This window comes from Rhynchophorus ferrugineus, unplaced genomic scaffold, assembly GCF_030347505.1.
Source record: "Rhynchophorus ferrugineus isolate W39M unplaced genomic scaffold, kcgeb_rfMv2 rfM10, whole genome shotgun sequence".
NCBI lineage: Eukaryota > Metazoa > Arthropoda > Insecta > Coleoptera > Curculionidae > Rhynchophorus > Rhynchophorus ferrugineus.
This window is the reverse complement of record NW_027472589.1, coordinates 7404253-7429425: the sequence shown is the minus strand read 5'-3', so window position 1 is coordinate 7429425 and position 25173 is coordinate 7404253. Positions and strand designations below refer to the sequence as shown.

The 25173-nt window shown below is 33.7% G+C and overlaps 1 protein-coding gene across 1 annotated transcript in view; it reads right to left on the bottom strand.

The window, feature by feature from the left end:
* The window catches only part of fz2 (frizzled 2), a 118800-nt gene extending 97541 nt beyond the window's left edge, over positions 1 to 21259 (bottom strand). Inside the window, exon 1 of the mRNA XM_076415967.1 lies at positions 21118 to 21259. The gene's annotated coding sequence lies outside the window, so the exon portion shown is untranslated. The remainder of the gene's footprint in view (positions 1 to 21117) is intronic.
* Between the last annotated feature and the right edge of the window lie 3914 nt (positions 21260 to 25173).

Genomic DNA, 25173 nt, shown 5'->3' with positions numbered 1-25173 from the left:
TATACACCTAATTATCTACAAATTAACTAGGAATATACAAAATGAGAAAACTGCCACCACATAATTACTGTTGACTGCTGGAATCATACGTTTTCGAAAGAAAATTTAGTGTCTCGCGTGAAGAGGCATTCTCAACAATTTTCGGCTGTAGTTCCATAGGGTAGAGTCTTGGGACCATTCTTATATCTGTTCTATACTGTTAATATCCCAACACCAAAGGAAACAGTAGCTGGAACATTTGCCGACGACACAGTTATCATGGCAAAAGACATATCTCAGTCTAAAACTGTAGAAAAAGTAGAAAAGATCTATAAATGGATTAGAGACTGAAAAATACAATAGCTGCAAATCTGCCAATGTTAATTTTGCGTTACGGCGAAATGACAAAAACTAAGTATATCACTTCACGGATGCCCAATTCCTCAAGCAGCATCAGCTAAATACCTCGGAATACATCTCGATGGTAGGTTAAGTTGGAATCATGTTAGGCAAAAAGAAGAGCAAAAAAGGATTACAAGTTAAGCAACCTTATTGTTATTGTTAGTCGGAAGATACCCTCAACTTGACCTAAAAACAAAGAGATAGGTTTATCAGTCGATTATAAAGCCAATTTGAACCAATGGGGTGCAAATATGGGGTTGTTTATCGCTACGTAACTAATAACGAAGAGCTGTACGATGACTTTAAAAGAATCAATATGATTTTGATACGACGTGATCAAAGATTTCGCTTTAAATTATGAAATAAGGTTGCTAAATCACAGCAACGTGGAAGCAATACAACTACTGAACAACACGCAGGAAATCAGAAGATTGAAGCGAACTAAACCACACGAACCGTACTAGCTTTGCTGGTTTAATAATACAAGTACAGAACAGAACAAAACAGTAATAATAAATTAATTTGTAAATTAAGATTGTACTAAGCATATCTATGATGCTATGATGTTATTAATAAAAAAACTTACATATTTGGAGCGGTTTAACGCACATTTAATTTACATTTTACAAACATCAATTTTTCTTCCAAATCCATCTCTTGCAGAAATAATTTTTATTCCAAGTTGAGTAAAAACATAGATTTGTTATAAAATAAATTTTAAAAATTAAACATCACGCCTATTTTTGCCCAAAATTCCATCGATATACTGTATCCACCTGACCTAACTCCGGTCGACTTCATAATAAACATATTATCATGTATTGTTCGTAGAAACTAAGAAATATTTTTTTATCACATCTCACAGTAGAAATGCTTTGTATAATCTTCATTTGTAAAATTACAGTATCTATTTAAAGGATAAATTCATCAGTATCTATTTCAAAAATTAAAATTCTTCATTTCAATCTTCTGATTTCCTATTTTCAACATATTGAAAAGTGAAACGCCTATTTGTTCATGATAATTCTATGGGTTGGTAGTATTTAATTTAGTATTTGATTTATCAATAAGCATTTCCGGTATTTGAAATAAGGAAAAGTGTTTTCCTAGAAAGCGCTGAAATACTAGGCAAGCCTATATTACTCTAGTTATCACCGATTCTAACATTTCAGTAACAGTAGTACGTACGTTTTTGTGTCAGTAGAACAAATAGTTTTTCTTAGATTGCAACTAGTCTCAGTGTCACGTCCATTCGATATCATACAACGTTGCAAAATTGTTGTTTTATCGGTGATATGCATTTTTGCACTCCTGTTTACAATTTTACACATTTTTTCCTCCTAATGCCCAAGCTGTTTAGTATGCGAATTCTTCCCGAATATGGACATGTTATAGACTAGTCTTTAGTGTTTCTACTGGTATTTAACTCGTAAAACTAATCTCACAAACTATTTTAATACTTGCTCATAATAGGGATGTCTATATATATTTCTATATTCATTCTAGAAAACTTTTTTAGTTTAAAAAAGTACTCATTGAGAAAATTCGTATAATATAGCTTTATTTATCAATATATTTTTATAATTTTTTGCATTTTTTTTCATCTTTCTGGCTGCATGGCACTACTACATTCCGTGGCCATGCTAAATCGATTTGAACAAGTTGTAATCAGACGGGGCTATGTCTGGTAAGTACTCTAGGTGAGGCACCACTTTCTATTTCAACTGCAACACTGTATCCTTCACAACTCTTGCAACATTACCAAAAATTGTCAACCAATCGACGAAAATTCATTGATTAATAATTATAAATAATATATATTTTACCAATTTTTCTCAGTACCACTTTAAGTTAAGTAAAAAAATGATAACAAAAAATACAATCGCGTAATATTAGATTACATCACATTACAATTTTATGAGCTACTTAAACGGGTCAAAAAGTGTATTTACAATCTCGACCTACTTAAAACCATAAAGTGCCAGTTATTGTCTTTTTTTCTTCCTAATGCCCAAGCTGTTTAGTATGCGAATTCTTCCCGAATATGAGCATGTTATAAACTAGTCTTTAGTGTTTCTACTGGAATTTAACTCGTAAAACTAACCTCACAAACTATTTTAATACTTGTTGATAATAGGGATGTCTATATATATTTCTATATTCATTTTAGAAAACTTTTTTAGTTTAAAAAAGTACTCATTGAGAAAATTCGTATAATTTCGTTATATCTATCAATATATTTTTATAATTTTCTGCATTTTTTCCATCTTTCTGGCTGCACGGCACTACTACATTCCGTGGCCATGCTACATCGATTTAAACAAGTTGTAATCAGACGGGGCTATGTCTGGTAAGTACTCTAGGTGAGGCACCACTTTCTATTTCAACTGCAACACTGTATCCTTCACAGCTCTTGCAACATTATCAAAAATTGTCAACCAATCGACGAAAATACATTGATTAATAATTATAATTAATATATATTTTAACAATTTTTCTCAGTACTAACTTAAGTTAAGTAAAAAAAAATGATAACAAAATATACAATCGCGTAATATTAGATTATATCACATTACAGTTATTGTCTAAGCGCAACCCCGTAAGCATATCCTTGTATCAAAGTGTTCGCCCGAACCATCATCGTTTAAAATAAAATGAATCTCGAGACACCGTCCAGGATCGCGATTAAACCTGACAAAATTAAGCGCAGACATCCTAATTTCCTGGCGAGTCCGAAACCCGCGTCGTTTTGTTCTTGGAATGTTTCGATTAATCGTTTTGCATATGAACCATACTTTATTAAGGCCATAAACTTGTCAGCGTTATTCGAATGCGGACTGCTCCGAAATAGAACCGAGCGGGGTCGAGAGAGAAAGATCCAGCCAGAGCCAGACCCAAAGCAGACTCCCAGGCTAGGCATGCCGAAAAATATCGATATATCGATATGTTTGCTAGACGATATTTTTTAACACTGAAAGAAAATCAATGATTTTTTTAAATCGAATTTTTTTATTAGTTTAAAAGTTTTTGGTAATTAATTTTAAAGGTTCACTTCAAGCTCTCGATGATGTATTTTCCTCGCATCCGCTTAGTGGTGAAGTTCCTTAAATTGTACGGTCTGGTTATATATCGACAAAACAACATAATATTCGTCTGGATCCCCAGCCAGAGCGACATACCTGGGAATGAATTGAAATTGAAAAGTTGCTATAGCAAGTGGTCTACAAATTGTAAATATTTTATATTAAAAGGATCTTTACCCATTTATGGATGGAAAACAAGCTTTGGCCAAATAAAAAGGACTTTTTTCCCCTACTACATATTGGCCACTGCCAATTCACCCATTCCTTGCCAATGAATCGAACTAAGAGACCTCTATGTCCCAATTGTGAGGAATCAATGTCAGTCTCCCATGTTTTGGTGAAATGCAGAAATGTATTAACTGTTAGAAGAATTCATGGCTTGCCTTTTGAATTGAACTACCTGTTCTTCCATCAAAACCTGTCCAAATTGTTTGATTTACTCAAAGAAATTGGTCTGTATATTAAGGTCTAAATTTGTTTGTCGATATATATATTTTGTAGGTTTAGTTGTTGTTTTATTTAATTGTTTTTTTATATAACAATAATATTTGTCAATCATAAGTTTTTGGTATTTAATTTTGAAGACTTATTGCATTCCAGTACTTAATTTTAAGGTCTATAAAATATATTAAAACCTTATTTTATGCCATTAAAAAAAACTTAAAAATTAAGTTTTTGGTATTTAATTTTAGAGATTGAAAGACCACTTTGTGAATTTTCAAAGAAATATCGATAAATCGATATTTTTCTCGGCGGCCGACATCCCTATCCTAGGCCTGCCCGCCTGCCTACACATGCCTGCGCCTTCCTCCATCACGGTTATTGTTTACGTCTTATTGCGCCAACACAACAGTGCCCGACCGGGTCCCCATAAATCCGAGAGCGCGACAACGTCGGCTCGATCGCCAAACTCGTAAATTACCACGTGGCAACGTAGGAATTCAGTTCTTTTTTTCGGTCTCCCCCGGCAATTCCAGCGATCTTTAACGGCCGTGACAAATTACGGGGATTATTCCCGTTGTTATTTTCGGTGCAGGTTCATGCGTTTGTTCTTACATCACATACTATTCAAATAAAGCATAAAATATATTGATAAAAGCCAAATGATGCCAGTATTCCGAAATTTTTGGAAAATCATTTTTTGATTAGATTTTTTGTATTCCCCTCACTTCATATACTTCCAGTTTAATTAAGGCAAACTATATATTTTCAAGACCTCTGTTGTTGAATGACTTATCTTTGGTCGTTTTGGGCGGATGTTCTCTTAACTTTTGTAGCAGTACATTGTTACTGTTGATGACTGAACTACAGTTTGTTTTTACAACTAGTTATATATCTAGGAGAGCTCATCATTATATAGTATCAAAAGTAATAATGTTCATGTTGTGGCGACCTTGATGCATGTCGAATTTTACATCGTGGAATAACGGTTAACGAAATACCCAGAAATATAATCCCAGATGTTGAACACGGGCGGGGTGACCGCAGCGAAAAATTGGAACACGATAACGAATAGCTGGCAATCCCGAGACGTTATCTGGGATGTTATTGAAGGATATTTCGAACGATTCAGTAACCGACCACCGTTTGGTTCAGACGGGCCACCATCGACTGCCCAAGCCTCGTCACCAGGTAACACCGCTGCCATCCGTTTTATCTATTTTGTATTTTCCAGATTTTTATATTTCTTAAATAAATAACGGTCACATAACGTAATCCCCACTGTTTCATTCCTTTTACCTCCATTCACCGAGCCATCTAATTTACCCTAAAATGTATTAAACATTACTGACTTTTCTATTAAAACACTTCGCTAGATTGTAAAATATGTGTCGTTCTCTAGTGTTGTCGAAAAGTTACTACACTTTCGTATAATGCATAATGGCTACATGTCCCTTGCTTTCCTGAATGATAGTCGGTATCGGTATAAATTATATCGATAGTATCTGAGTACCTCTTAGGTTATCGGTTTTATAATTTACTAACAATAAACAACAGCAACTTATTATATACGTTTAATTAGGATATTCCTCCAATTATCTAACACACTTTCTTTTTATATTCAAAATCCAGTTTATTTCTTTACCTTTCAATGTATTCCATCCACTCTGACTGACTGACGATCTTTCTGATCTAGGAATGTAGTAATGTAAGATAATACATTATGTTCATCACACACAAGTTCTGTTTATTTCGCTTAAATAGCTCAAAACATTTGTATGACACTGTAGGATTTCCTTTTGATATTTTCAGTCAAGGATCTAACGATTTTTTGTTGTTTTACAGATATGCTGAATTTTAAGAGATTATAGCAAAGTTTATAATACCTCATCAAAAAAAAAACACACAACACAACATTTTGTTTGTTGTTTCAAAGTGATTTCAAAATAACAAAAACGATTATGTCCGGAATACACGTACAAAAATCATATAGATCTATAAACAGCGATGTCATCTACTTATTTATTCGACTGGTGACATACTGAGTCAAGAATTATATTATATGAGAATTTTTTTGTCGATGCCAGTAAAAGAGGGTAATCATGAACTATACAAATTTTTACAAAAGATTGGGTTTAAAACTAGTTAATTTAAAATATGCCACTGATTATTGTTATTAGTATTAATAAGTAAATATTACTAAGTCATTTAAATATGTTTTATTTAATATATATATCATGGACTTTATTCCCATAGAGAGTTATGACTGAAATATTTTCTAACATGTCTTTACTTAAAGAACATGAAACAGAAATATATTAATAATCTAAATTAAAAAAGAATTCTTTATATATTCACTATTTCTTAATGGCATTGGGACATGGCGGAGAAGTATCACACAGCTTTGGACAGTAGGTTTCTTGAAATCAATTGATTCATTCTATTTTCTAGATGAAACTAAATTATTGTTGACTATAAATACAATGTTTAAACATTCTAACTTAAATTTGATAAACCTCTAGCTTTTTACTACAATTTCTTGTTATCATAAGTTATCCACAGTATCCTATGCAGTGAATAATGTATAATTTAAAAGATACGTGACGATCTTATAAAGTGTTTTTAGAGTTTACCATATTCCCTACTTTCCATTTACCAAAATCATAAATAATGAATTCATCTTATTGCTTCTGAACTACGCCATGTTAACAACTATTTCGATATACGTTATCAATTCCTTGCGTTACTTAACTACCGGATTTAAAAAGTGTTTCTCAAAAATGAAATCAGCATTATTAATATTTCGAAAATTCGAACGATTAACCAATGAATAATTTTCGTTATCAGTTATTTACATGGGATTAACTTTCAAGTTGTTTTGTATAGATTGAGTACGATATGTAGAATTTGTTGTTGATAACTGAAACACGATGTATGACAATTCGAACGTCAAAGATAATATCTGGCAAGTGATGAACTATTGCTGGTTCATATACGTTTGGTTTTTGAACAAATTTTGTTATTTTCCATTTAGCCTCAAAAATGGCGACCAATTTTTAGCAAATGACACTGTGTGACACAATTTTTCTAACATAATTAAGATTATGTGCTTTGAATTATTTATTCCATTATTAAAAACACTATCTATTGATATGATTGTCTAACACGTCACGTTCCTTACTAATATTATTAGTACTATTACATTTAAAAGCTGTATTACTCCACAATGGCAACCTATATCCTTCCATAGGTATTGCATATTCAGTGATTTTAAAAGAAATGTATGAAAACATGAATACATTTGGAAAGTTTGTGGGGATTTAAAAGTTGTTGCTATATTGCTTAGACTACAGGGAAGTTTTACAAAATATTATTGTTTTCTTTGTTTGTTGGGTAGTATAGTCACCAAAAAACACTACGAAGTTAAAGATTGGTCCAAAAAAAAACTGACTTTGTGGGAAATAAAACGTTAAATATGACTCTTTCACCCTCACATATAAATTTTGGTTTAATGAAAAATTTTGTCATGGACGCCAAGGATAAAAATGGTAAAGGATATTTGTATTTGAAAACTATTTTCTGTAAATTACGTCATACTAAATTAAAACAAATAATAAAACTTATAAAAAACAATGAATTCGATGATAATCTCACTGTGAAAGAGATAGGATAGAACGCCAAGGATAAAAATGATTTGGCTATTTGTATTTGAAAACTATTTTCTCTAAATTTAGTGATGCTAAATCAAAACAAATAATAAAACATATAAAAAACAATGAATACGATGATAATCTAACTGTGAAAGAGTTAGCGGCTTGGTTATCACCAAAGAGAGTAATTCATGGATTTTTTACAATCTTAAAGCTGAAAAAGCCAAGTTTTTAGTGAATGACTTTTTACAAAATTTTAAACGATGGGGTGCAGAATGTCTTTGAAAATATTTGCATTCCCATTTTGATGTTTCCCCACTAATCTTGGAATGATGAGTGACGAACAAGGTGAACGCTTTCAACACGATATAAAACAGATAGAAGGAAGATGGAATTCTAAAATGTTAGCAGATTATCGTTGGTTTGTAATGAAAGAGGATTCTACTGTTCACAAGAGGAAAAGTTTTGATTTTGATCACTATTTTGATTCATTATCTATTTATTACTAATTTTTTAATAAAATTAATAATATTAATAAATATAATTTCAAATTTTCATACTGTCTTTATTTATTTATAGTACTTTAATTTAAAATGGTACGTGTTACAAAAAATCCGTTTATGTTTTTTGTGTTCAGCAGGTATAATTTGACAAAAGAGCCAGAGCAATTTTATAGAACTCCAATTAGCCGGCAAGGTTGGGGCAGTGGTAAAGGCGACAGGTCAGTCCACCTACTGTTGCGATAGTCGCGGGTTCGAATCCTGCTGGGGCATGGTCGTAAATTTATGGTTATGATTGTTTGATATTGGTGATTGTCCTAGGCAAGAGTACAAACAAGAAAAATGACCCCAGTCAGGCCAGTAACCAGGCTGGATATGACCGGATGTCTTCTGGGATCATTTCTAAGCTGATCACTCGCCAGTCGGTAGACTTAATGTAGGTCCAGTCTAGATAACCCCTAGTTGGTAAAAGGAGACTTTAAAATATAGAAAAAAAAGAACTCCAATTAATTTTCAAATATTTTTGAAGTTTCAATAGGTGGACCAGTTCAAGTTAGTAATTATCGATGGGAGAATTCGGACTGAATAGAAAACGAAAATACATATTTTATCACGTCATTTACCTCCATCGTTAAAAACAAAATCGCAAACCAAACAAATAAACAAATAAAAAAGCTGTTTCCGTTCGTAATTCTGCGGATGGCAGAGATTAACAATAGCCCGAACCTCGCTGTTTACCCGTGCATTGTCAGTGGAAAGATTATTGATCGTATAAATTTCCATACAAAGTTATAAATCTTTGAGCATCCACTCAAAATGCTAATAACGATATATAGGAGGTATCGGAAGGTTTAAATAAAACCCCTATTGCGAATTCCACGTTATTATCGCCGATTTGCACATTGACGAGGCGTTAGCGATTGGTCGTGCGAACAATTTAAATTATAGAATGCGATAGCGGACATCGAAGAATCGATATGTTGTCGTAAAACACCCAGTCGATCGGTCTTCGATAAGATATTTTATTGATGCCATTGTTATTTCAACTAATATACACATAAATAGTCAAGAAATCCTCATGCAGAATGAAATATAGTAACAGTAGTAACGTAACTTAATTTTGAGGGATTTACGTTGGCTGTAGTAATATGTTGGTTGGCGCAGTCGCGATCGCGGGTTCGAATACTACTGGGGCATGATCGTAAATTAATGTTTGTAATTATCCTTAGGCAAGAATGCGAAATCAGACAAGGAAAATGATCTCAGTCACGCCTGTAACCATGCTGTATAATACTGGATGTCTTCGGGAATCGCCGGGCCCTCGTGCCCAATAACGGCTGCACGATCAGCGGGTGCCCTATCCCCAAATTTAATGCAGTAGCAGTAGTGATCCACAGGGGTCAACTGTGAGGCGGTTTCGGTTTAGTGTATTGGTAAGCCCAGAGGCAGTCCCACATAACCCGGTCCAACTTGTCACTCCAGGGCAAGTCTCCGCGACCAGGTATGCGTCATGCATTCCACCGCCTGGTTTTTAGGCCAGAACAAAAAAAAACTGGATGTCTTCTGGAGTGAATTCTAAGTTGGTCACTCGCTAATCGGTAGGCTTTATGCAGAGGACCGCGGTTCGGAGCCCACGTTAAAACAGTAGCTCCAGCCAAGATAAACCCTCGTTGGTAAAAAATAGAGTGAAATATATAAAAAATGTAATATATTGTCGCCCTTTCCCGCATGGAGTAAGTGAAATCTGATTTAATACAGATTTACTTTCTCGGTTTAGTTTAACCTACTATCGAGATGAATGCCGAAGTATTTATCTAATCCTGCCTGGGGAAACGGGCAACGGAAAATGAACACGGACAGATTTGGAGCTAGTAAGTTGTACTTTACTGTCTCTAGTTCGTTCTAGACTGTCATATACGAAAAACATGTGAACCATACCAAAAAGGAACAGTTCAGTGGCGTTTTGTGGCTGTCGATGAAAAGTCTTTCTACAACGACGAGTCTATCTATATATATATCAACACTGAAGTGAAATATTCATGGCTATAAAGTCTTGTTGCGTATATGGTGAGATCAACAAGGTGTACTGCATTACGAGTTGTTAGAAACGAACGAAATTGTTATGACATAAAGTTTCCAATGAACCAGTAGTTCTTGTATTTATTTCAACTTATTTTTTTATAAATACATGTGTTATATTTAAATAAAAGCATTTATGCCAACATTCCGCCAACATACAACTACTCGGTTTTCTGCAACTAAAAACCTAGAGAAATCATCCTGATACGTAGACAACATCTCGAGATAAAAAAGATAACATCTACCAATTAAGTATAAGCGACTTTTTTATGAAGAGTATTAGATATGGAGACAGAAAAATGGTTCGATAAAAATGGCAGACCAGTTTTTTTTCGTTCCGCTATCAAGATCTTAAAAAAGTAAACACACACACACACACACACATGAACCGAGTGCATTAATCAGACTTGAATTCATCGGCCCGTTCCGATAGAACAGGATTAACGAGTACGGAGGTAGCCGGCGGTTCTGCGAAGACCGTCACTAGAAAAAATTGATCTCGAATAACGCGATCGCCAACAATAAAGATAGATTAACTACGAATTAGTACGATACGGTCATAAACAAGCGACCATCGAGTATCAGCTGATGATAACGCTGCTTTATAATAAATGGTTTAATTGCCTCGTTTTAGTCAACCGGTATTCAGTTACGTAAAACGATTTTTTTGCGATGTCTTCTATATGGTAGATACGGTGATCATCAGAAGAGGCAATGTCTGCTAAATATGACAGTTGTTGTTTTTGTTTTCTTGTTTTTATGTTATAACTAGTATTATAATCGTTAATTATAGCATTTTGAGTGAAGCAACTTTTATTATTGTGAAAAAATGGATAAAAAGGAATTTCGCGTGTTGATAAAATATTGCTTTTTGAAAGGAAAAAATGTTGTTGAAGCAAAAACTTGGCTTGATGCCGAGTTTCTGGATATTGCCCCAGGAAAATCAACCATGAATGATTGGTATGCTAAGTTTAGACGTAGTGAAATGAGCACCGAAGACGCTGTACGCCCAAAAGAGGTTGTTACCGACGAAAACATTTAAAAAATCCACAAAATGATTTTGAATGACCGTAAATTGAAATTGAATGAAATAGCAGACACTCTAAAGATATCAACTGAATGTGTACATCATATCATTCACGAATATTTGGGTATGAGAAAGCTCTGTGCCCCTTTTGACCAAAAACAACGACGAGTTGATGATGCGGAGCGGTGTTTGAAGATGATCAAGCGTAATAAAGCCGATATTTGGAGTCGATATGTGACAATGGATGAAACAGGGCTCGATCATTTCACTCCGAAGCCCAATCAACAGTCATCCGAATGGACTGCACACGATGAACCCGCTCCAAAGCGTGGCAACAGTCGGCTTACAAGGTTATTACGTCTGTATTTTGGGATGCGCATGGAATAATTTTCATTGACTACCTTGAAAAAGGAAGGACCATCAACAGCGACTATTACATAGTGTTATTCGACCGCTTGAAGGACGAAATCGCCGAAAAACGATGGCATTTGAAGAAAAAGAAAGTGCTGCTTCACCAAGACAATACACCGTGTCACAAGTTAGTGTAAACGATGGCAAAAATCCACGAATTAGGCTTCGAATTGCTTCCTCATCCACCGTATTCTCCAGATCTGGCCCCCAGCGACTAGTTCCTGTTCTGAGATCTCAAAAGAATGCTCACCGGAAAGAAATTTTCGTTGAATGAAGAGGTCATCGCCGAAACTGAGGCTTATTTTGAAGCAAAGGACAAATCGTACTACAAAAATGGTATCGAAAAGTTGGAGTGTCGCTATAATCAGTGTATCACCCTTGAAGGGAATTATGTTGAATAAAAAAACTAATTTCCACAAAATACTATGGTAGACTGGGGACCTTTCAATTGTAATAATATAATATAGCTATAAAAATAATTAAAAATCATTGTTATTAAGAGATTTAATGAAAATTTTGTACTGTACTAAAGTTTGGTCACCGAGTTATTTATGCTTCCGTCTCAGTAATTCCCTATTGTCACCGGCGATAATCACCACTCAGTATTTTTTAGACGTTTTTATTTCGATATCTCGTAAATCCCATGAACTGGCCCTTTTCTGCGTCGTGGACAAAGCCAAATCGTACCTGAAAATTTGGGGAAAAAGAGCTCCGGCACGTTTCAAAGGTGTTAAGTCCTCGTGTCTTCAGCTGGCGAGGCAGTCGACTAAGCCATAGAAAGGCCAAATTGCCAAATTGTTCGGTGGCATTAGCGCGACCGTCGTTTTCAATGCACGTTCCCGACGTCCAGGTAAGCCACCGTAAAGAATCGAAATTTAAACCGAAAGGACATGCGTGTTGCGCTAGCGAAAAATCGAACCATTCATAGTTCAAAGACGCGAGAGATCAAAGTGGATTTGCCGAAAATCATAGCTAAGCTGATTAATCTTGTTTGTTGATGTAAACCGATCACAAGATTTTGAAATATTTTAAACGTAACCTTCAAATATGAGCGATTTTATATCGGCATTGAATTTTTTATACGAATTTGGAATGGAGCGAGTGTCACTTGGGGAAAAGTGTCATTTTAAATTATTAATTTGAAGAAATCGGATGAAACATGTTATATATTGATTTTAGGGTGATATTTGGATGCTAACTTATATCAACTATTCAATCATGTTACACAAAAAGTAAAGCAGATCGGATTCAAAATCAAACAACTCTACTGGTTAGTCGCAAGATATTCTCAACTTGACCTCAAGATTAAAGAGACTGGATTAACAACGGACTTATGGAGTGTAAATATGTGGTTACACCAAAACATCAAACCAACTAGTAATCCAACTGTTAGCGTCAGTTCGGTAGTGAGTGCCTGGGTAGGTCTGCCGTGTCTAAATGGGTCAAAGCTTTCAAGGATGGCCAGGAAACCGTCGAGAATGATCGTCGACCGCGAACCAGCATCACATTAGGCAACATTCGTCGCGTAGAGCATTCCAGCACGAAGTGCGATTTTTCTCCAGGATAACACGCGCCCTCATACCGCGCGTCTCACGCTCTATAAAATATCGGAATTAGGGTGGGAGGTACTGGAACACGCCCCCTACAGTCTGGATTTATCACTTGCAACTACCACATGTTTGGGCCACTGAAAGAAGCCCTCGAAGGTCAAAGATTCAACCCCGTCGACTAGGTAGAGGAGTTCGTGCGCACATGGCTGTCCGAGTTGCACAAGGAATTCTTCGATACCGGCATCAAAAAACTTCTGGAAGGAGAAAAACTGTACATTTTTTCAACAGTACATAAACGTGCATGCTAGAAATGTTGGTAGAAAAATTGAGAAAAATACTACAAAATATGCAACGTAACGTAACTCTGTTGAAATCAGCCAACACTTCCAATCATCACATACTGAATCAACGGGAATGGAGCTTTAAGACATATTGTTGGAGGTTCTTATTAAAAACAATAAAATGATAAGAATGAATTCTTGTTTCTAATTTATTCTCAAATATTTTAAAAGCCAAAATCAAGCCGGTACCTGACCCTTCCTCGCCGTTTTACACCCGCCACCTGCCCACACAGTGTCTTGACCGCCGTATACCTGAGATTACCGAGCTATGGCATGTATGTGTCAAAACATCTGGAGGACGAAAGAACGAGATTGATCTGTTAAGCCGTACGAAAATCCGGTCGAGAATCTGGTTCGGAAGTCCGAGGCAGAATTCCTGCGACGGTGGCCGGCAGGCGCGCGTTTCATACGAGCTTAAGGCGACGACGACATCAATCCGTCTTTCGTATCAGCCTATCATTTAAAAAATAATTCCTGAAACGTTGTTCTACGTATAATTGACAGTGATAAATCACGTCTCCGCAGTGAACGTTGTCATTGTTCTGAATAAATAAATAATAAAAAAACGTTTCATCATTTTCGAGATAAACCGGGACGACATTCTTGATATAACGTGTCGTTTCGTGAAATATTGACCGAAATTAGGGTTACACTGTTTACAAATGCTCAAGGCCCCACTACTACTTATGTTTAACAGTTTGTTTTAAGTATATTTTCGAAATTATCTGACGTTTTAGCAACGGTTGGTTCTTTTATGGCCTTTTTTATGTGAGAATATATCCCATTATTCTTCGGGTTACTAATTTTATATAATACTTTCGTGGAATACCATTAATGGATAAACTTGGGTAGTATTTGTATTAATAATAAAATTAAAATAAAATAGAATTACAAATATATATTTGGTAGTAAGTCAGTAGTAATTGTTCAGTGAGTTGAGTGCAAAATCCGACAAGGAAAATGATACCAGCCACGCCAGTAACCAGGCTGGGTAAGACCAGTCCAGATAATCCCTCGTTGGTAAAAAAGGAGACTTTAAAATATATATTAAAAAAAATATAATTCAGCCAGAATCGGCTGAAGTCGTAAAAGACTGTCTTGGACATCAATTAATATATCACTGTCTAACAACAATTATACGATTATTTTTATAGTGTAGCTTATGAGAATTGAACCAAAATTAAATAACTTACTTAATAAGTTGTGTAGACTAAAATATTTGGAGGAATTCATTAATCTATTGACAGTTAGTCTGTAGCTTTAGGTTACATTCATGGCAACCACATGGTTATGATGGTAAACATCTGGTCACTTTGGCGTCTGTAAAAACCAGATTAGATCGGCTACAGGATTGCAATTTGGGGCATTTTACTGTTATTGCATTACGACTAAAAGAGAGCATTGAAAGAATATTTGATAAGTTTCGTAAACTGTAATATGATGGTTCACTATTATGATGTAACTAGGGTTATAAAATGGGATAGTTGCCATATATCATCAGATCAGACGAGAGGAAAATAATTTAATATCTTTTTAAAAAGTGTGAAATAATGACTAGTCTAATCAACTACATACATCAAAAATGGATTCTTCTTTTACTGATTAATAGGCTGAGCTGGATTAGTGTTTTAGTAGTGTGTTTTTACTTCAAATAGATGTGTGATTCAAATAGATAGTGTATTTTGTAATATGTATTTTAATTAAAATAATTCATATATTGTGCCTAGCTACGTCTACTGGACGAATTGTATATGATAAATTCGTATAAAAAAAGTTAATTCAGACAAGAAAAATATAATTTTCAAACAAGATAACGTATTTGTTCACACTTTAAAGAAAACTATAATCGTTATAAAAGAGAAATTGTATGTTATTTCTACAATTAAAGATCTGGTTTTTAATTATCATTATACATAAATTGTACTATTTCATACAATTCTCTATATGTTTCCTCTATATATAACCGATCATGGAATGGATCTATATTCCTAGACAATAGTGGTTAAATGAACTAATGTTTCTCTCGCTATGTATAATTGTTCGTTTTATATATTGTAATCTAGTGAATATTAATCCATATATTTTATTATTTATACCTTTTATACTTGTATTTTATCGATCTTATCCTGCATTTTGTTATGTTCGCTCTACCTATAATTGACGTTCATTTATACTATCTATTAATTTAATATGAATGTATGTAATATTTTGTAATACATAAAATAATAACACCAGTTACTAAATAAATCAATAATGTTGAAGTAAATTGAGATGGTGTGTAAGAGAAACTTATTGAGAAGTAGACACCGGATTTTGGCTACGGATTGATAATAAAGATGAGAATTAATGTTATATTTAGTATGTTTATTTATATTTAGTTCTGACTGACTATCTCCATGATTCTCCATCCGATTTTTTCTAAAATTTCTTTGAAAAAATGTAGACTCTGTATTTTCCCAAGCAGTTTAATTCCGAATGTATGGTTTAATTTAGAAATAGATATTATTCCAACTCAGACACATTGATTCAATTCTATTTTTACTGGCTGAAATCAAGGTTATATTTACTCCCGACCAAAATTTGCATTCAAATTACGCATGACTCGTGTTTCATAACAGTATTCTTTATCACTTATTCACTCAGTAGTTTGACATTATCAGTCCGGTACTTTAACCTCACGAGAAACTAAACCGTTTCTTAATTTTGAAGAGTTATTTTATTTCGTATAGGAAATGGAGATAAATCAAAACGCTCGGATCATCCTTGATAATACTGATACCAAACACTATATCTAATAATAAATATTCGTAATAACGTATCGGTTGAAAAGTTGCTGGTCTAAATCTACAGATAATATTTTCATTAGGTGCTTCGTGACAACCAAAAATGTACCAATTCCGTACAATTCATTTTCTTCTATTTCACTTTGTACTTTTGTACTTTAAGACACGCTGGTAAAGAATCCCGTAATATGGGCCCATAAATTAATTATCAAGGATTTACAACAGGTGGTGTTAACAACTTTATGTTGAAGCACTTTCCAGTATGGGCTATTTCGTCGAAGCGTGCACAATTTTTTTTCGCTCGTTTGATTGGCACAATGGTAGCCAACAGGGCGGTCCACCTACTGTGCGATGGTCACGGGTTCGAATCCTGCTGGGGCATTGTCGTAAATTTATGTTTGTGATTGTCCTAGGCAATAGTGCAAAATCCGACAAGGAAAATGATCCCAGTCACATCAGTAACCAGGAAGACAAATCGTGTCGGTATTTCTTAAAAAACAGTGACACCAACATCAAGAACCGGTACAAAACACACAAAAAAGATCACCAAGATCGGATTAACTTTTTCTAGCACTCAGTGTAAATAAATGGGCGCAATTAAAAGATCCGCCGTCTGTCAGTACCACAAATAGCGACGAAAATAACACATACACACACATCCACGCACACGGCAGTGTTTCTCGAGAAAGAGCTAGGAAAAAAAACTGTCGAGTCAATATTTGACCGTACGACGTTTGGGTAAATATCGTAAAGCAAATGGTGGTTGTTCCAGGTCGCCTCTGTTTGCACGTTTAACTACTCGGTTTCTGATTATGCTCGGCTCCTTCTGGGCACGCCGTTTGCCGTTGTTGTTTCTCTTTCTCGTACGCGGCGTACACGTCGATGTGCGGTACGTGTTTGGAGAGGGTCAATAACGATGCGTGGAGATCGGTAGCTGAGGAATGCGAACCGGAGCGGGACGGAGGCATCGGTAAATATCAAACAGGGGGATATAGGAACGGTGGTACGATAACCGGAATAATTAATTACTAGTTAATGGGGAAAAGTTTAAGGGTCGATAAAATCGACCATTCACACTTTTTTCTTCTTTGAATTGTTTATTTAACAGGTTAATTGAAAAGTCTCCGGCCTGACACATAGATGGTGCTACTAGAATTAAATCCATATGTTTTTTAGTTAGCCCTAACCCTCAAAGGATGCATGTACAAATTTGACAGCTGTCGGATCATTAGTTTGTGAATTATAGTATTTTGAATGAAGCAAATTTTGTTATTGTGAAAAAATGGATAAAAAGAAATTTCGCGTGTTGAATCAACCATCAAGGACTGATATGCTAAGTGTAGACGTGGTGAAATGAGCATCGACGACGGTGAACGCAGTGGACGCCCAAAAGAGGTTGTTACCGACGAAAACATTAAAAAAAGCTACAAAATAATTTTGAATGACCGTAAATTGAAATTGAAGGAATTAACGGACACTCTAAAGATATCAACTGAATGTGTACATCATATCATTCATGAATATTTGGGTATGAGAAAGCTCTGTGCAAAGTACGAGCAAAAACAACGACGAGTTGATGATTCCGAGCAGTGCTTGAGGATGATCAAGCGTAATAACAACGAGTTTTTGCGTCGATATGTGACAATGGATGAAACATGGCTCCATAATTTTACTAGGAAGTCCAGTAGACAGTCATCCGAGTGGATTGCACACGATAAACCCGCTACAAAGCGTGGGAAAACGCAACAGTCGGCTGGCAAAGTTATGGCGTCTGTATTTTGGGATACGTATGGAATAATTTTCATTGACTACCTTGAAAAAGGAAGGACCATCAACAGCGACTATTACATAGCATTATTGGACCATTTGAAGGACGAAATTGCCGAAAACGGCCGCATTTGAAGAAAAAGAAAGTGCTGCTTCACCAAGACAATGCACCGTGACATAAGTCAGTGAAAACGATGGCAAAAATCCATCCATTTCCTGTTCTCAGATCTCAAAAAAATGCTCGCTGGGAATAAAGTTTCGTCGAATGAAGCCAAAACTGAGGGCTATTTTGAAGCAAAGAACAAATCGTACCACAAAAAATTTCCAATTTCTAATTCGTGTGGATGGACGCCACATGATTTAGGATCTTTCCAATCGCTGGTAATCGTTCAAAAATTGCAATTCGTCTCACATTCAATATTTATGTAGATCTTTTGTGAGTTTATGTTGGGTTTTCATTCAATAACTCCTGCAATACCGTATCTTCAACCGTTTTCGGTCTACCAGAAGGTTCTGTGTCTTGAACGTTGATATCACCACATTTGAATTGTCCATACCACACGTTTTATATGCTCTTATGGTTGGAATGTGCTCACTGTAAGTCCCTATAAGCAAAACATGATTTTCTGTGGCTGTTTTCTCTTGATGAAACAAAAAAAAATAACGTGTGTGTTAAGTACACAACCCAATATTAAGAAACAAAACTCACTCCATTTTGATTTTTTAATAAAATAGGAATCTATAGAGAGGTTATTTAGGCGGAACATAATTTCTGCAATTTAAGATTAATATCAGTAGAATAAAATGACATATGTATCAAATCAAAGTGTACGTAATTACCGACATAGATTGACATTTAAATAACTAACAATATGCACGGTAATAAAACAATTTACTTACAATTATAGTATTAACACATAGTTATTATTGCGATTGTTAAATAATCACAAACTTTACACCGGATTCCAGCATTAAAAATAACCACAAGATAACCGAACGCAAAAATTTATCACATCATATTCCTCACTAACAAAACCACAATTTTTTCATAACTTGTGGTATATTATCTCGTGTCATAATCATGATATTTTATATTAAGTATTGGGAAACGACTAATTTAATAATACCAGAGATATGTGTGAATCTACTAGAAAAAAAAATTACATTTTCCTCAACTTTATATTTTTTCCACTGTTAAATCAATAAAACACCTTTGTTCGCTTGAAACAATACAAATCGTTCTATGTTTCTATTTATAATATATTTCAGTAAATAATATACGATATTTCAAAACTTATTATAGGAAAAACGTTGTGTGAGGATCACGGTTTCTTAATATTTACACTCTACAAAGACCATTGTATCATTAACATAAAGAAGCAAAAAACAGCAGAAAAGCAAGGGTGAGTATAAAAATAATAGATATTAAAACAAAATATTATTAATTATATAGTTTTATTAATAGTAATAGAAAGAAGATTAAAAATTAAATTTGAATTTTCATACAAATAGTAAAAGTTATATATGGTGTTAAGATAAATGACCGAAATTGTACTATCAATAATTGGGTTGTTATTCAACTAATCCATAATACCACTAATCTAAAAATATTTAAATTATTACGAATATTCGGATGAAAACAAGTCCTTTATCTTACATGTTATAAAATAAAATGAAAGAACAAGTAACAACATACTTTTCTGTGAGGTTCAGAAAAATAAGCCCAATCAACTATCAGAATGTATGACGAAATTGTGTACTTTGGTATATTTAGGTCCATAAGGTTAAAGAAAATTGAAGAAAACGCAATAAAATACTTCGGTTGGATGGTACAGTGACTGCTTTCGGGATATTCTGTTTTACTCTGGAATACTTCATTTCAATCAACTCTTAATTTTATGTTTATTGTAATATTCATACCACTGTTGTGTTTTTGAGGAAAATATTGAAGAAACTAGAAAATAGATCAACTACGAACACTTTATATTGTGTTATGATAACGTTATTAAAAAGCAGAACCTACAAGTAATTTCCTTAAGACATATGAATACATTATAGACATTCTTCAGTACAGTATATTTTAGTCATGAATAATACACTGTCAAAAAGGTTTGTGAAGATGTGAATTGTCTGCTAACTATAAGTAACAAGTAATTTCAATATTCCAAAACTGTTTTTGATTTTCATTCTTATAAAAAGCAATGGAAGAACACATAATAAAATAGTTCTGTATAAAGGTATCTTTTGTATGTAAAGGTATATGTATCTATGTATAGCTCAAAACTCTTGTGAAACTGACCCAAGATTCAGTTCCTGATCAATCATGATAAGAAGAATAATAAGATTGATATTTTGAGAATCTTTAGCTTCATGTCATGAAAGAAAATTGGTAAAATACAAAGAAGAAGAAAAAACACACAAGAATTAAGATATGTAATAAAACTGTATCTTTTACTTCCTTTAGAGCCATATTACACTAGAAAAAGGAATCTAATAAGAAATTATCAAGCCATTATATAGAGTAGTTCACCATTTAATACGATATATCGATTGACACTGTTCTTGAGCAATTCTTCACAATTTCAAGACAGTTAAACTCTACGTATTTACAACGCATCTCGAGAGATTATAGTATCAATGAAAGAGACCTTTTGGTATCGACGATAACACTGGAAGTAAACACACTGACGATAAACAAAACTAACAACAATCAAAAGAATCTTAATTGATGAGTTTACTACATCGGTCAAAAAATCGCTTTATAATTTCGCCAGAAACACATCAAAGCAGTCAGTTCGTCGATAAACAAATGAATCAAAGTCGGACGTGTTAATCGGGAGACGGCGGAAAGGCACAAAAAACGCCAGAAAACATTTTCGGTCTCGTTTCTCGCTTCCAAGACATACATCCGACGTTATTATCGGTACGGTTTTGTGGAATTTATATTGAAAATGTCAGCGCTCATCAATCAATTTCGAGATTTGGTAACTCGAAATCGTAATCCCTCGCATCACCGGCATAGTGCGCACGGCTTGGAGGCGCGATAATGTATGGGGGTCCAGTAAACCAGGCATCGGTTTACGATTTACATAAACTATTCTTACCTTTCGGCGTTCACGAAAATAACAAAACACGTTAATCCCTGGATAAATTTTGGCACAGCGCACACCGCGGCTCGTAATTCATTCGTTCCGCACTGGGTGGATTCACTGTATAAATATTTACGCGCACAAATTTCCTTCTGCACCGAGATACAGACAGCCCGAGTTCAGACAACGCCGGAAAAAAGTGCGGTCAGTTCGCGCGCAAACTTCTCATACAACAGATCCAGCTAGACTGAAACTCGAAGGCCGCACGAATGATTTTCATAGCGAGCTCGGTTCGGTGGCCGGACCCGACGTCGACCGAAGCTACGCGACGCTGTATCTCGTTAGCGTCAAGGTGGGGATACGGTGGATTTCGACTTTTGTCGCATTGTGTGTGTACGGTCATTCTTATGTTTTTTCTTCGTTTACGTTTTCTGGGGAGGGAAATTTGATGTTTGGTTAGAATTATTTTTTGGGAAACGAGGATTTTAACGACGCGTTTGTTTAGGAGCTTGAAAACTGCTTTTTTTCGTATATATGAAGAGCAAACATGTTTTATTTATACTGGTTATACGTCTTATACAGCTTTGAAAATAAAACGAGTAACATTTCAGTTTCGTTCGGTTATGTGGGCGTTTTTATGGTTTAAAGGCCCATATTTTATTGAGTAAATTTAGTTAACGATATTGTTTTCATTATTACAATGAATGGTAATGAACGTCGAAAAACTTATAAAATAAAATCAAAATTGTATCTTTATGGTGGATATAAAATAGTGGATTTCTATTAATGACACATAACCTAAAAATTACAAATTCTACAACAATTCGCGTACATATTGAAAATTCCATTTTTATCTAATATATAAAGAGTTGACACTTTTTTCATGTTATAATCGCGAACATTTGCGAAGTTTTGTGAATTTCAGGTTTTTTTGTTGCCATTTTTGTTCAAATAATTTCAAGTTAATGAAAATTATAAACAATTTTATGTTGAATCGAATGGTAGTATAATTATTTTTGTATGGCTTTTAATTTCTAAAATATATAATGAAAAATGTATTTAAAAAAGTTAAAATGCAACTTAAGATGAATTTTCGTTTCTATTATCTTAAAATATATGTTTTGACGTATACTGGGCCACAGAAAGTACATAATAGTACCTAAAAAGTAGCATATTTTATTTGCTGTTTTCTCTTCAGTCCAGAGAAGTGTTCTTCCAATCACATTCAAAGCACAGTGGTTTTCCATTCATATATTTTGCAATACCTAGTTGGTTAAGAAGATCCAAATCAATAATAAAATTCGTTTCCGCCTTATCGAATTATATAGATTCGCTTTATTCTTGTATGCGATGGAATATAAAAAGTTTATTAACCAAGTGGAAATATCCCTATAAAGGGAGCGACAATTAATAAAATAAGGAAAGTAGTTCTGTGCCTTCCAATCCTTTTTGCACATCAGTACCATATCTGAAATAATATAATAGATTAGATGAAATCAGATCACAAGTTTCTTCTTGGCCGAAGTTGTTAAATTACTTGAACATTTTGTCTCAATGAAAACTACGGCTCGTTGAATGCTCTCATATGTTTATGATGATCAATGGTATACCTAGCTGTCAGTTCTTTCAACCATTCAATAATGATAATTATTAATATTGAAGCATATGGAGCAAAACATAACAATCGCGTTAATTTATATTATTTATTTATTACCTGAAATGTTGGTGATAAAAATGAAAGGAAAGTGATTCATTACCTCATTCCTTAAACATTAAGTAATCAAATGTGATATTTGTAACAATGTTTTATATAGAAAATAACATAATATCTATATGATACATACATATGACATATGTGTGTATTATGAAGACGCCGGTCACAAAAGAACATAATAAATTAAGATTAATTCATAGCCTTAATAGTATTAACTCAAGAATTCATGTTAAAGAGAAATGAAACGTGATGAATACAGTTAATTCGAGATTCAAATATATGTAGTACTTATTTATACTTCGATATCACTAACATTGTTAGAAAGATGGTGTCTTAAAACAAATATAAGGCATGAGCTTTTAAAAAAACGAGTCCTCCGTTACCTGTACCCACAATACAGAACTAATTGTTAAACATATCATGGACAGCCGGTACAGTGTTCTAAAACAAGATCTTCACTATTGGAATGTTGATAAGATTACAAAATTTCTCATCATATAGTATCAATAATCGTATCCATAATGAACAAATATAAAAAACTAATCATTTATCAATTTTCAATAGCATAATATTTAAATATAATTATTAATCTGATAATTAACACACATTGTTGCACTTAACGTGTATGTATCAACTCTCAAACTAAAACTAAATAATTGTTATATTAGGTATTCTGATTATTTCCTCATTTTAAAAAGGTATTTATGCAGAAAAATATTCTTTCCTTGCCTGGAAAGCAATAAACCACGATGATGAAACATCTTTCCATCGTATGTAAACAACTAGAAATGGTTTAGTCATCAACTACTAAGCTGCCTGAAAGCTCTTTGTCATTGTCATCCAAATTACAATTTTTAATTGTTAAACATATCATGGACAGCAGGTACAGTGTTCTAAAACAAGATCTTCACTATTGGAATGTTGATAAGATTACAAAATTTCTCATCATATAGTATCAATAATCGTATCAATAATGAACAAATATAAAAAAACTAATCATTTATCAATTTTAAATAGCATAATATTTAAATATATTTATTAATGTGATAATTAACACACATTGTTGCATTTAACTTAACGTGTATGTATCAACTCTCAAACTAAAACTAAATAATTGTTATATTAGGTATTCTGATCATTTCCTCATTTTAAAAAGGTATTTATGCAGAAAAATTGGTAAAACGTATATTAATCAAAATATTTTATAAGAACTGTATGGCTCTCTTCCTTGACAGTCTCAAAAAATATTCTTTTCTTGCCTGGAAAGCAATAAACCACGATGATGAAACATCTTTCCATCGTATGTAAACAACTCGAAATAGTTTAGTCATCAACTACTAAGCTGCCTGAAAGCTCTTTGTCATTGACATCCAAATTACAATTTTTAATTGTTAAACATATCATGGACAGCAGGTACAGTGTTCTAAAACAAGATCTTCACTATTGGAATGTTGATAAGATTACAAAATTTCTCATCATATAGTATCAATAATCGTATCCATAATGAACAAATATAAAAAACTAATCATTTATCAATTTTAAATAGCATAATATTTAAATATATTTATTAATGTGATAATTAACACACATTGTTGCATTTAACTTAACGTGTATGTATCAACTCTCAATCTAAAACTAAATAATTGTTATATTAGGTATTCTGATAATTTCCTCATTTTAAAAAGGTATTTATGCAGAAAAATTGGTACAACGTATATTAATCAAAATATTTTATAAGAACTGTATGGCTCTCTTCCTTGACAGTCTCAAAAAATATTCTTTTCTTGCCTGGAAAGCAATAAACCACGATGATGAAACATCTTTGCATCGTATATAAACAACTCGAAATAATTTAGTCATCAACTACTAAGCTGCCTGAAAGCTCTTTGTCATTGTCATCCAAATTACAATTTTTAATTGTTAAACATATCATGGACAGCAGGTACAGTGTTCTAAAACAAGATCTTCACTATTGGAATGTTGATAAGATTACAAAATTTATCATCATATAGTAGCAATAATCATATCAATAATGAGCAAATATAAAAAACTCATCATTTATCAATTTTAAAGAGCATAATATTTAAATATATTTATTAATGTAATAATTAACACACATTGTTGCATTTAACTTAACGTGTATGTATCAACTCTCAAACTAAAACTAAATAATTGTTATATTAGGTATTCTGATAATTTCCTCATTTTAAAAAGGTATTTATGCAGAAAAATTGGTACAACGTATGTTAATCAAAATATTTTATAAGAACTGTATGGCTCTTCCTTAACAGTATCAATGTGTCACAGAAAAAATTTTTGTTCTTGTCTGGAAAGCAATGAACCACGTTCATCATCGT